Raw genomic sequence first — 13,776 nt, forward strand, 5'->3', positions numbered from 1 at the left:
GTATGATAGTTGCAATGAACTGAATTACAGCATGGCCCCTGCCCACAGTGTTTCCTCTTTTCCCCCACTGGATTGCCAGGCTCTCTGACTTCAGTTCCTGACTGAATTCTGATTTCTTCCTCAGTATTCTCAAGAAATGAACCAAGTATTGGAACACATCCCTGAAATTCACAGTTGTTTTTATCTTGTCCTTTCTCTGGACTGTTAGCAAGGTATCTTTTATATTTCTCTCTGAAATTTGATCCTGAGATCTCAAAGATAGTGGAAACAGAAATGAGATTTTAAATGGCTTATTTTTAGAGGTATGATTTTTGTGTCAAAACAGTACTGAAATTGGCATAAAACAATATTCATATCTAAGTATTACTTCTTAAACAGGAATATGAGATAATCTTCAAGGAAAAAAATAAAAAGCTGGCATTTATCTTATCACATAGCAATTAATAATCATTCCACAAATATTTGGGGAAATATGTGGGCCAGTGAACTCACGGAGATAAATAGGTTGTGTCAAATCCTTGGTGCCAGATAAAATGTGAACTTTTCCACAGCCCTTGATAATTTTACAATATTGAACCAGTGCCTTCCTTATGTTTTAATTTTCTATTCACTTTGTGTTTAATGCATCTATTTTACTGCTGCTGGCAGGAGTTTCTTTCTTCATGCTGGGGAATCAGAAGTTATCTGTTTTTTTTTCCTGTACAGATACCTCCTCCAATGTTTTACACAGTAATGTGTTCTCTCTCTATAAACTGATTATAGTAGTGAAAATTAATGCATATTTCTGTTAAGAGAATTTATTTCTGTGTCCCTTTATTAGTGTCTATGTATTATCCAGTCACCTAACCTATATTGTCACAAAGAGCTGCTATTTTATTTCAATTAAATATTTAAATTTAGAAGACTTTTGAGATTTAAAGAACAACTAACTGATAAATGTTGTGCAATATTTACTAATCCCAAAGGTCTTCTTTACAGAGAGAATGGAAATCCAACACTGGAAATTTGAGGGGGAAATGTCTGACTGTGTAGTTAAAGCAACAGTGTTCTATTCAATGATGAAATACTAAAGACACAAAACTTTTCCTCCCAATGGGAACAATTCAGGGGACAGTGAGGGTCAACTAACTAGCATGGAGCAATGGAGAAGAATGGGGGTGAAATTAAAGACTGAAAATGTCCAGAAGACAACAGCAGGGAATGTATATGTAGAAGAAATAGTCAGACATCCTTTGTGCAAATGGTGCTGGAGTCATCTTCTGTGCCCTTCCTATGAGTCATGGCTACAGGCAGGTTTTATGGGGTTCCACTAGATCAGGAAATCCACAGAGGAATTGTGTCCTAATTTTTGTGCTGAGTCCCACCATGGCACAGTGGTGTTCTGGCTGTGTTACCCTGTTCAGCATCTCTTCTATCACATCAGCTTTCCAAGAGCTGGGATTATTTAATGTGATGTCCAAGGCACAGTCAGGGCAAGGAGGACAGCTATGAAGTTCCATATATCCACATCACTCTGAGAGCTGCAGATGCAGTCAGCAGAGGTGGTATGGCTCCAGATTCAGAGCTGGGAATCAGAGGCTATTCCTTGATAGAATGGTAGTCTCTAAAAACATAATGTTATTTTTAGTTAGTAAGAGAAGAGATGTACCAGCAAAAGAAAAAGGTGAGCTGAGGTCTTGGCAAATCCTGATTTGATTTCTTTTTCAACCATTTCCTGTTGGATCTCAGGCCACTGAAACCATGTGATAATTCATAGAGCTGTCCAGGTTGGAACAGCCCTTGAAAGAGCTCTCTAGCTTGAGTCTGGCCTGCTGCTCAAAGCAGGTCAATGAAGACTTCAGACAGTATTTTTCAGGACTTTGTGTTGGGTCTTGAAATTTTCCAAGAACAGGTTCTCCAGTGTCTGTAGAGAATTTGTTCCCGTCCTTAATTATCCTCCTAGTGATTTTTCCCCACCCTTATATTCAGCTGCAGCCTTCCTCAGGCACTGGAAGGCTGCTGTTAGGTGCTCCCTAAACTCTTCAGGTACACAGGCATGTGTGATCTGATCATACTGGATGAGTCTAGATTTATCAGGAGGCACTTGCCTCAATCCTCTCCCAAGGACAGGACAGTTCTCCTTTGCTCCCTCTCTAGGCACAACAACCCAGGAAACCTTGCTGGTAAAGAATGAGGCAAAGGAAGTGTGTTTGAAAAGCCACAATGGTCAGGCAAACTCCCTGGTGACTGGAAAAAGGGAAACATTGCTCTTGATTTTTAAAAAGGGAAAAAAAACAAGACCCAAGGAGCTGAGGTCACAGGCTGATGAGCCTCTTCTTTGTGCCTGGGAAGATCCTGGAGCAGATCCTCATGGAAGCAATGTTCAAGCACATACAAGACAAGGAGGTGATCTGAGACAGCCAGCATGGCTTCACTAAGGGCAGGTCATGCCTGACCCATCTGGTGAATCTGGAATCTTTGGAGACAATGGTTGCAGGGTTTCAGGGCTCCTCACTCTGTGTCAGAGCACTAAATAAAGCTGGGTCATCCATACCTTTGGGGTTATCTGGAATCCTGAGCATGCTCTAGCAAAAAAAAAAAAAAAAAGAGCTGGAAACAAACAAGTCAAGGTTTCATTTTAGCTTCTCTTTCCAATACATGGCTTCACTAAGGGCAGGTCATGCCTGACCCATCTGGTGAATCTGGAATCTTTGGAGACAATGGTTGCAGGGTTTCAGGGCTCCTCACTCTGTGTCAGAGCACTAAATAAAGCTGGGTCATCCATACCTTTGGGGTTATCTGGAATCCTGAGCATGCTCTAGCAAAAAAAGAACTGGAAACAAACAAGTCGAGGTTTCATTTTAGCTTCTCTTTCCAATAAGAAATTCTTTAAAGTCTATATGTATATGTATGAGATGTGTTATTTTTAGCTACCCACTCTTTCCTACTTGTTAAGTCAGAAAATTCCCCAAACACTTGCTCAGATGATGCAGCATTTTTGCTCAGATAATGCAGATGTTGGGAACCCGGGCACCAGTGGTTCCTGCCATCACAATCCGAGATTATGGAAGATCTTGCATGCTGTGCCAACAGTGAAGAAAGGTATCTAGAGTGTGGCACATGAATCCCTTGTTCCCCTTTCACTGTGCACAGAGAGAACTTCTTCATGACTCTTACCATGACTCTCCACATGAGCTGATTGAAAGATGCATCAGAGGAGCAAATGTAGATTGCAACTGCAGGGTCCCCTTTGAAGGGCTCTGCAAGCCATGTAAATTCCTTTAAGCAGTTTCTGCAGTCACCATTTCTGCTAATTGTTGACTTCAGGTGAAAGTAATTCGGAGCAGTTCTGGTTCAGGAGGTAAGCTCGTGATGGTGGGACAAGTCTGTAAAAGCAACACATGCTGAACCCCCTCTCTACAAAGATATTCCTGTGTACTTTTTGAGTCTGTAAATTTGTCATAAGGAGGCAAGATGTACCAATACTCCTGTGAATATTTCTGCAAATTCTGCTGTGATTTGTTAATGTATATAAAGCTTCTGTGAAATTTCTGGTCTTCAGCTGAGTTATTTAGAAAAACACAGTGAATTCCTGCTTAGATTTAATATGTTTAATTATGAGTGCCTAGGGAAAACCTGGACTTCATTTAGCATTTTCTGAGCAACACCTATCAGTTAACACAGAAGCAGCACAACTGGAGTGCTTTAATCTTCTACTGCTCCATCTGCATGGCTCTGCCTGGCAGTCAGTGGCAATGATGTAAGTAAAGATGCCCTAATTTTTATGCTGGAGTATAATCTTTTACCCACTTCATACATGTTGATTATTTACAGCTTAGCTGTGTGAATAAGAGTCAAATCACGTGGGCTTTGTTTCATTCCCTGTTATGTTGATATAAAATGGACATAAACATAGCAAAATCAATGGTGGCTACTGCAATGTAAAACAGGTGTAATGATTACAGAAACAGGCATATTTAAGCTGAAATTTTCTTCTCTTCTGGTTTAGGTAAAATAGATAATAGGTGTGAACTCTGATTCAACAGAAGCAAGAGACCTCATTAGCACAACTTCAAAATGCCATTTTTTTCCTGATCCATGTCCAGTTTAGTTAAATCATAACAAGTATAATCCTTCAAAGATCAATAAGGACCTGTATTATTAATAAAATTCTTTTAAAACATTGGATAAAATCAGATTTTCAAATAATTAATAAAACTGCTCTATGTTATATTATTGTCACTGAATATCAAATAAATATCAAGCCTGTCATGTTTAATCTGATTAAGCTCACCAGGACTGGGTCTGTCAGTATTAAAACCACTATCAGGAGGAGCAGTATAATCTCATCTTCTGTGGACTAGACAGTGGGCAAGATGAAAGGTATATTCTGTTATTCAGTTGACTGTATTTTTACTTTACAACTATCAATCACTGATTATTTATGCCATTATCAGAAGGTCTTGCATTACAAAATGAAAGTGTGAAAATCACTATATTGTCATGTACAAATATGTAGAAGGCCAGAAGATAAGGGACTAATGTGTCATCTCAAACACTGATAGCTGGATGGCTGTGGAGCCAGCCAAGGATTGCAGGTGAGGTACCAAGGCTTGCTGGTAATAATGACATGCTGTGGGAAAGAACAGGATGTGGCTGGGGAAGGGGGCCATGAGAAGGCAGTGCAGCACTTTTGAGGGGCCAATGTCCTCGTTCTGATTCCTGGGGATAGGCACAAGTCAGTCCAGTGCAAGCACAGGGATAAGATCAAGAAGTGGGCACGGATTGGAGGGAGGGAACAAGACCACCCAAGACCCCCAAATCCTCTGACCCTTTTCCAGAAGGGTCTGAAATAATGGGCTGTACATAACAACTAATTTGCATAGAAAGCAAGACTCTGTCTTCAGGGTGGGGAAAATTATCTATAAAAGGCACCCCTCAAGCCCAGACAGTTCACCCTGGACACCCCTCAGCTGCATCAACACTGGACCTTTCTCTTCCCCTTTATACAAAACCCACTGCTGTGTACTTATGTAAGAGGCCGGAGGCTAACATAGCAATTTCCATGGAAAATGTGTAATTTACTAATAAAACTTCTTGAGTTTTTGCAGACCCTTTGATTTCTGTTGTTCCTGTCAACCATGGACATTTATGGATCTTGGGTGCTCCCTTCCTCTTAAGGGTGGGACATCACAAAATTTTTGGAAGATTTTGCTAAAGCCATCAATGTAGTTAGGTTTTGAAAACATACTTTTCTTTATTGAAGGTTGATTACATGGAGTCCTTGGTAAATGCCTTTGTATGTACTTCACACAGATTTTTTTTTAATAGGTTATTATTCCTAGAACTGAGATTTTACATTTTAATATCTCTTATTGTAGCCAGATGAGAATTCCAGAGAGACTTGAGATGAAAAGAATTTCTACTCTGTAAGGTTTTTTATTGTGTTTTTACTGTCTTTCAGAGCCTTACAGTTTTATTGGTTTGCTTTGTTTTTTTAAGTAAGAATATTAATCCCGCATTCTGAATAAATTTCCCATCTCTTCATCTTAATTGGAACAAAGGTCTTCAGATTATTTTCCACAGTAGTCAAACGCTACTCTATGGCTTTGAAAAGTCACTTCAATGCAGGCAGAATTTCCAAGCATATGAAAAATTTTGATCAATAGGATGGTAATCAAAAAGAATATGTTTTATACTTCTGTATCTGCCTACCCTCCTAAGATCTTAGAGCCCTTTCAACATTGAAGGAATGAAGCATATAAAATATATGGAGAAGGTAACTTTATTTTCAGTTAATAAATTGGGATGTCCAGGCATACAAATTTGTAACCGTTTTTTGAATGTCCTCTGGGGTTTTTTAATCAACAGCTTTGTCCAAGTCTCTGGATTCAGAACAGTTTATAGCCTTTAATTTTGTTTAGCCCTTGAATCTTCAAGTCCACGTGGTCATCTGGAAGAGTTACCATTTTTTGTGGAGCCTTTGTTGCTGTGTGTACCTCATTCTGTGACCCCTCCACTTTGTTTTCTCCCCGACCTGTGTCATAGCTCAGACAAGGCCCCCACTCAGTACTTTGCTGCCAGGGCCCATTGCCATGGGCATGGCATTTTACTGCCATTTTCTATCATTCTTTCAGGGTGTTTTTGCCATTCTTTTTGCTATCCTTATTCTTGTTCTTTATCCAGTTTAAGTTTAGGGGATTACATTTTGTTCTTCCTTATTCTCAAAGACAGATGTCCCAGACTTCATCCTCCTGCAGAAGGAAGATGTGGGATTTAGAACTGACATGGTTTGTGTGAGGCTGTGCTGAAAGAGGGAGGACAGGTTTTTTGCAGTAGTGCTCAAAGGGGGTGCTTGTTCAAGATTTAGGATACTAAATCTATGGCTAAGGACTTGTCAAAAATTATCTCACTTAAAATAATTTGGATAAAAGTTTTGATCATGTGTTCATCATGGTGCCATGGGTAGTTTGACCTTCATGTAAGGCCTATCATGGTAGAGGGAACCTGGGGCTTGGGCTTGGTGCTCCCATCCAATGGAATCAGGGTGAGGTCCATCCAGTGGAATCAGGGAACATATTTCTTCCTGCCACCAGCACCCTGTCCTCATGCCATGGTCCTTGGCCAGCCACAAGCCTAACAGTGGTGACTATTTTGCCTTGTATAGTTGCTTCAACCCTAAGAGAAGGGAGAAGGGACATGAGTGCAACATTCTGTCAATACAAGCATTTTCCAAAGCTGTCCCAGCCACTGTTCCTGCTGTAGAGCAATTACAGGCAGTGGAGTGGCCTGGATTTGTTAAGAGGTGTTTCCCTTGTTTGACATCAGCTGGAGAAGACTCCTGCACAGAAACCAGCTCCATCACATCAGTCATTCTGGTTAAGACCATGCTGCAATAATTGTGTTGATTGTGCACGTTGTGATTGCAGTTCTGCAGAAAAGAGCTGCTCTGGACAGGATCCGCTTTCATTTCCTGACCCTGGTGTGCTTGGGGTCGTGTTGTTACTGTCAGTGTTATTGCCACTGCATTTTTTCTCTGTACATGGGAAAAACAGTACAGCACTGTCTTCCACATGCCCCCCTTTTCCCTTTTCCAGAACATTCTGGGATATAGTGTCCCTTCTCTGTCTTCCACTGTCCTTGCCAGGCCACATTGGCACTCCCAAGAGTCCCAGCAATCATCAGCAGCTCCTTTCTAAGGGTATGCTGAAAGAAGGGAGGAAGGCTGGAAGAAATAGGTAAAACAAAGCAAGACAGGAGCCTCTTAATTCTACACATGAATGAGTTATAGCATGCACAGACAATTGTAAGTCAGCATAAGAACAGTGAATGCTGGAGACAACTTCCACTGAAAGCCATTTGAACTTACCCTTCCTGTCCCTACCTAAACACAGAATCCATGCTGTGGCACCAGGCCCAGTGGGAATGGGGCACAGAGACGAACTGCAACAGCAATGAGAACTCCACAAAGTTTTTATCATTTTAGAATAATTCAGGTTAGAATGGACCTCAGGGGGCCTCAGAGTCATCTGTGGGATCAGACTGTGTCCCTCAGCGCTGCATCCAGTTGGGTCTTGAAATCCTCAGAGGATGGAGGCTCCACAACTTCTCTGGACAATCTGTTCTAATGCTTGATTGTTGGGAATTTCTTCATGGTGAAGAAACTTTTATCAATGTCCAGACTGGTACACCTTTTAAAATTTCAATTCGAGCCCATTGTCTTTTGCTCTCCTGACATGGATCATTTAGACCCTTTTCTTCTCCAGGGTATAGAATCTCAGCCTCTCTAAATGGACCACGTGCAGCAGCTCCTTGATCCTCCTGAACCTGCTCCTCATCAGACAATAAGTAAAATCTGCACCAGACCTTTTTCAGCACCTGCCTTGTAACAGGAGTAAAATAAATCTGGACTCCTCATACTACTCGGGTACTAAACAGAGAAGTATTTACATAAGGTTGGACACTCAGTCTCTTAAAGATTTGTTGGGGATGATGGAGGGTTATAATTAACACATCTGCACTAGTGGTAATTGCTCTTTTCTAGTAGGATATTTCTTGCATGCAGCCATGAAAAAGCTTTATTTCTTCTGTGAATGCAGAGGTTCAAATCCCTTGAAGCTGTGGTATGATAGCCTTGTCAGCTAGCAGTCCACAGCTCACAGCTTCTTAACTCACTCTGGAAAAATGTAGTCTCAGACTAATTAAACAGACAGCTGCAGCCCTTCACAAGTTGCACTAACACATTGCCCTTTGCTGCTTCCAAGGCTTTCCTGAGGAATATAGTAACTCACATGGACTTTAGCCTAGTCTGGAGGCATACAGTGAAATTAAACAACCCTTCCATTTCCAGGTTTTACATAAATAATGATGTGCAATAAAAATGTGAATGGGGACTTCAAAGCCAAAAGAAGACTTAAGGAAAATAAGAAAAAAAGGAAGTGCACAGGGAATGAAGAAGACAGTCTCTATTTAAATTTATCTTGTGCCATTTTATCTATCCACATTTGCACAGGAATGCTGAATCAGATTAGTTTTTATACAACTACTCCCAAAATAGTTGGATATATTCCAGGTATTTATTGTGTGCCGAAACTCCTGCCAGCCAAGAATGTGTTGTCAGAGATCACCTTCATAAGCCCTCAAGGAATCTCCATTACCCTGGCCTTGGGACAAGTTGTGCAGCAAAACGTAGCTGTTAAATATCTGAGTGCTGCTTTCATCTGGTGTCTGAGAGGGACAGTTAAAAACTGAGGATCTTTAAAAGAATTTGAGAAAACAGACGTTCATCACTTGGCAGACTGTATCCCAATGTAATGTATCTGACAGACAAAAGGTACACATGGTGTCACAGTAGTTACCCTGGGGTAAACATCAGTAATCTGTGAGTCCCTCTGAGAAATCTTTGTGGTGTGATTGTAGAAGTTTGTAACTATCTGGAGTAGTGTGACCCATATACTATATATATATAAAATATATTTGAAATACAGACTTTTAAAAGTAAACATATATTGATTCACCTATCTGTACCTGAAATAAATTACACATAGGAATTCAGTGGAGCTACTATTGCCAAAATAGTAAAAAAGAGTGCAGTATGTGGCAGGTCAACTGACCTCTGTATTTTATTTCTGAGTTGTGCCTGATGAGGGGGCACAACTTGTGCTAATGATGACATTTTCACAGTCTGCAGCATCTAATATTACAGTAAAATGTATCTATGACTCAGACCCTCTGGCACAGTACATAACTTCAGTTTTACATGAAAGGTTTACCAATGTTTCACTTTCACATTGATATTTATTCTTTTGTCCAGGCATGTATCACTCAGACATCCTGTGTGATTAAGGGGATCTTTGGCCATCACATCTGCTGACAGCAGAACTGACTGCCTTAGCTATTGTGTAATAGTACAATTTTATTTCTACTTTTGATTTACTCAAAGTAGAATTAGGGATCAGCATTAAAACTAAGTGCCTGTCTACTGCAAACAGTATTTCCTGAGAAGCTGCCATGGTTTTCTTCATTTAAAAGCACATTCTGAAAAAAAATGTTTAGATTTCACAGTGCACTTATTCTGGACAGCAGTATCTGAGGGTATTTGAGGGCTTTATTACTGCTACCAGAGTTGACATAATTCTTTATAAATTTAGATAAATACAAAAAAATCTGTCAGAAATTATTTAGATCAATGGAGTGATTTAATTATAGCAATCATTGTACTTTCATATACAACAGCATTGATGTGAAAAACAATCAGGTGTGAGAACTCCCAAGTCAGCCAGCAGAAGGAAGAAGGATGGAATCCCCTCAAAAGTCACAGCTTTGCAGGCTGCCCCTACTCACTTAAACCTCTCTTAATCCTTACCCAAGATGGACACAGCTGGACAGGCCTCAACAGCTCTTACATGATACTAGGAGAATGTTTTCCCAGCTCAGAGTGTAACTACCCAGAGAAGTTGCTTGAGACACTTTATGTAAGCTTCAGTGGTCCCACATTTCTGTTTAAAGAGGGTGGCAGCTACATCATCCTGATTGTGGGCAGGGCTTTGATATCCATTGTGCAATTTTGGCAGATCCCCTGTTACACACACACATGCACGCACAGAGAACAACACCAGCACTGAAACTCATCCTAAAGTAAGAATGCTCCTCCACAGGCATCAGGCTGGCAGGTTTCTTCCTGCAATGCTCTCTGAGAGATGGACAGACACACAGCCTCTTTTCAGATCCCCTTCATTTGTCAGCATAAACAAGAAAATTATCTTTTATAATATTTGGCTCTACTTCTAAGATGGTTACTACAGTTTCTAATTGAAGTGACCCTGCTGCTGCTAGGCAGGTAACCCTCTTGTCCATGCTTTTGGGGCAGTGCTGGGCTGTGCATCTTTCAGATGGAGTGCTATAGAGGTATTTTAGTAACCTTTAATCATGCAGGTCAATGTTGCAGAGATACTCATTGAGAGAATGTTTGTTTAAAGTAAATTTTGCTGTCCTGAGCCAACAGGAGTCCCCCCACTGAAGTGGCTTTAAAGGTGCTTGGCTGCAAGCTGTGCCTGTCCTGGTGCCCATCCATCCTTGTCACATATTGCTGCACTGGGCAGGTCTCACCAGGCTTCATGTGTCACTGGTTGCAGTGCTGGCCTCTCTGGGGTGAGCCCATGCCTTGCTGCCTGCCAAAAAATTATTCCAGCCTGCCCTGAAGTAAGTGGAAACCAGATGGTGAAAAAACACACCCGTGAGTGAGCTGTGCCAGAGCAGGGACACAGGGAGGGAGGTGGAAGCCATGGCTCAGGGTGTCAGGAATCACAAAGGGCAGCACAGTAGGAACAGCTATGTGGGCAGCAGAAATGTCACATGCTCTGCTTCCACCTTCTCACACCACCCATCCCATAGCCAGGCAGTTTTGATGGAACGATTGTGACTGCAGAAAAAATGAAGTTGAAACTGGGAAGGAGGAAGGGTGGAGTTTCATATTAAGTGTCTAGCTTTTTCTTTTAATATCCAAATCAGGTATCAGAAGCTTGTGGGAATAAATTAAGTAAAATATCCCAATTCTGGACTGTTTTGTCTGTGATAACTACATACAAAGCTGGTTTAAATATCTTAACTGTGTACAAAACACTGTCCTACATGAACATTTTTTTGCATCTGCAGAAACAGTTTGTACTGACTATGTGCAAATGTCATGTCTATGTGCAACTTGATCCCTTCTGCAACCACTAAAGCAGCAGAATCTCATGAGAATTCCAGGTACAATGCACCCATGATGTTAATCATCACATACACATTTAGATACACAAAGGAGATGAGCTGCAGCAGGAGATACCTGGGGGAACTGTCAAAAAGTCCCATCTGGAGAAGTCCTGAGTGTCAATTACTTGATTATGGATGTGTTGAGGAGTTCAGACCTGTTTTCAAGGCAATCTGTGGTCACAGCTTTGCTATCTCATCTGGGCTGGGACAAGATGACAAGCTGGGATGTTCCTGGACCACCCAGGGAATTCATTAATTCAATACACAGGGGCAGAGGAGCACAGCCCTGACACCCCCTATGGCCACACTTATAGCTATGGAACAGACTTGAGTTTCAGACTTAAAACTTACTCTGACAGCTCCTGCCACTTCAAGATGTTGTCCTGGTTGTAGGATTTGGAAATCTCTGTACTTGAATTACTAATTGAAAGAATTTATTCAAATTGAACACATTTCAATTCATTCTGGATCATCCTGAAAAATTGTAATATTTTCCAAAGTAGTAAATCAGTGTTTGCTGTTAAGCTTTTATTTATCCAAACCTATGAATCAGTTTTACTATTTTAAGGGAATCACTAGCCTCTTGCATTTGTAGCAAGACAGCCTTGTAATGAGTTGTAATTAGGTGTGAATTATTATGGCAACCATTGCATTAGGCTTAACTTAACTTTAGGCTTTTCTTCATCTAGGTATTAGTAGATTTCACTGTTTGTATGTTTTTATGCACTGGAGCAAAATCAGCCAAAACTGAAAGGGAAAGCAAAGTGGCCTTACAAAGCCTCTGGATATCACAATCTGTTATTTCTTTTGCAAAGGTAAATGGGTATTGCTTTGTGGCTCTGTTTTTCTGCTCTCCATGTTTCTAGAGACACTTTGTCTTTCCCAAGTGCTGTTTTGCCCCATCCCCAAGAATTGTGGAGGCCTGCCCCAGACCTGCCACATGGGACACTGAGCTTCTGAGGTCTTCCAAACTAGACTATAGTGTTCAGGATCAGTAGTTTTAATACAGGCTTTGAGAAAGACAGTGGATTTGTCAGTAGTTGCTTCAGGGGAAATGTTTTTGTTACCACACTGCCTTCTGCAATCTCCCTTTCCTGAGATAAGGAGGAAAAGACTGCCCAAGGGATGCATCACCTTGATGGTGTCCATAGCAAGTTTAGCCTATGTTTCACCAAATAAACAGCCCTCAAATTGGTGCAGAAGGGCTGAATTGGATGATAATGTGACAGGGCATATTTTAATACAGAAAAGAGAAGCACAGCCGCTCCCAGCAACCCCAACAGTGGAGCTGCAGCAGCTCAGAGGTGCCTTGAAGGAGTGTCCTGCTAGCCAGTGGGTCAGCAGCCACTGCAATACCACATCTGGTCTCCTCAAGTTAGGGAGGGAGAAAGATGAAACCATATTACTGAGAAAAGGGGTTTGAAATAGCAAGAGAAGTATTTGGTAACAGCCTGAGGGCAGGGCATCTGGGGTTTTCACTTCTGGTTTGGGTTTCTAGGAACAAGGAACCGTAATGCCCTCTGTGTGTGAGTGAATGGTGCCCAGCTGAGTGTGGCTTCCCTCCCAGCAGAACTCCTATGAAATACTGATGGATAAATGATATCCAGTTTAATACTGGCTGGGAGAATGGAGTGCAGCACTGTTTAGTTCCGACCAGCAATAACCCTGAGCAAATGAGTACCATCTGCTCTCAGCTCGGAGCTTTCCTGATCAGCATAAAATAAAATAAATGTTAAAGTTTCAGAAAATAACAGCTACCCCCAGAGTTGTCAGGCTATCACCATATGTCAGTCTTCCCTTCTAGCAATGCCCCCAGAGCTGTGCCCGTCATTACTCAGAAGTGACAAGGTCTGTATCTCAGGCCTGAAATGTTCTCACCCACAGCTTTGGTGTTCCAGCAAAAACAGAACAAGAATTTTGTCATGCTATTAAATTATGTTCAGCCTTGCTAACCTCCAGTGATGAATGGCTCAATCTGAATATAATGCTGCCAGTCTCTTTGCATCTATATGAAAAATGGTTATAACATGTCCTATATGAAAAATAGTTATAACATGTCTTAAGGACCTGTCAGGGAAAGAGCTACAGCATTTTTATGCAGGATAACTCCCCGAGGAAGCAGGATGAAATGGAACCACCTCAAAGCTTACAGCAGGGAAAAACATTAGAGAAAGTCCAGTGGGAGATGGGTCCCAGAAGGGACCCACAGCAAGCAAAGAGACTTTGTTTCTGTCACACAGCCATGCCTGCTGAGAGGTGACAAGCCTGTGGAACTCAATCAGGAGCAGGAACAATGAAATGGCATAGAAGAAACTAATTTCTTATTTTTCAAACATAATAACACCCTCTCCCTCGCAAGTAAACAGGGGTCAGAGCCAGCCCATGGTGCGGCCACACAGAAACTGTGGTGGCAGTGCTGTGGTCAGTGGGAATGGGCAGCATGGAGCTCAGCGTGGGCTGACCTCCCCTGACAGGAGGCAGGATCATGGAAGCAGCTGCGCACCACATGAACTCAGTGGTATTTTGTGGCTGCTGGTTAGAATG

Source organism: Passer montanus, unplaced genomic scaffold (assembly GCF_014805655.1).
Source record: "Passer montanus isolate IOZ18808 unplaced genomic scaffold, ASM1480565v1 scaffold50, whole genome shotgun sequence".
Taxonomy (NCBI): domain Eukaryota; kingdom Metazoa; phylum Chordata; class Aves; order Passeriformes; family Passeridae; genus Passer; species Passer montanus.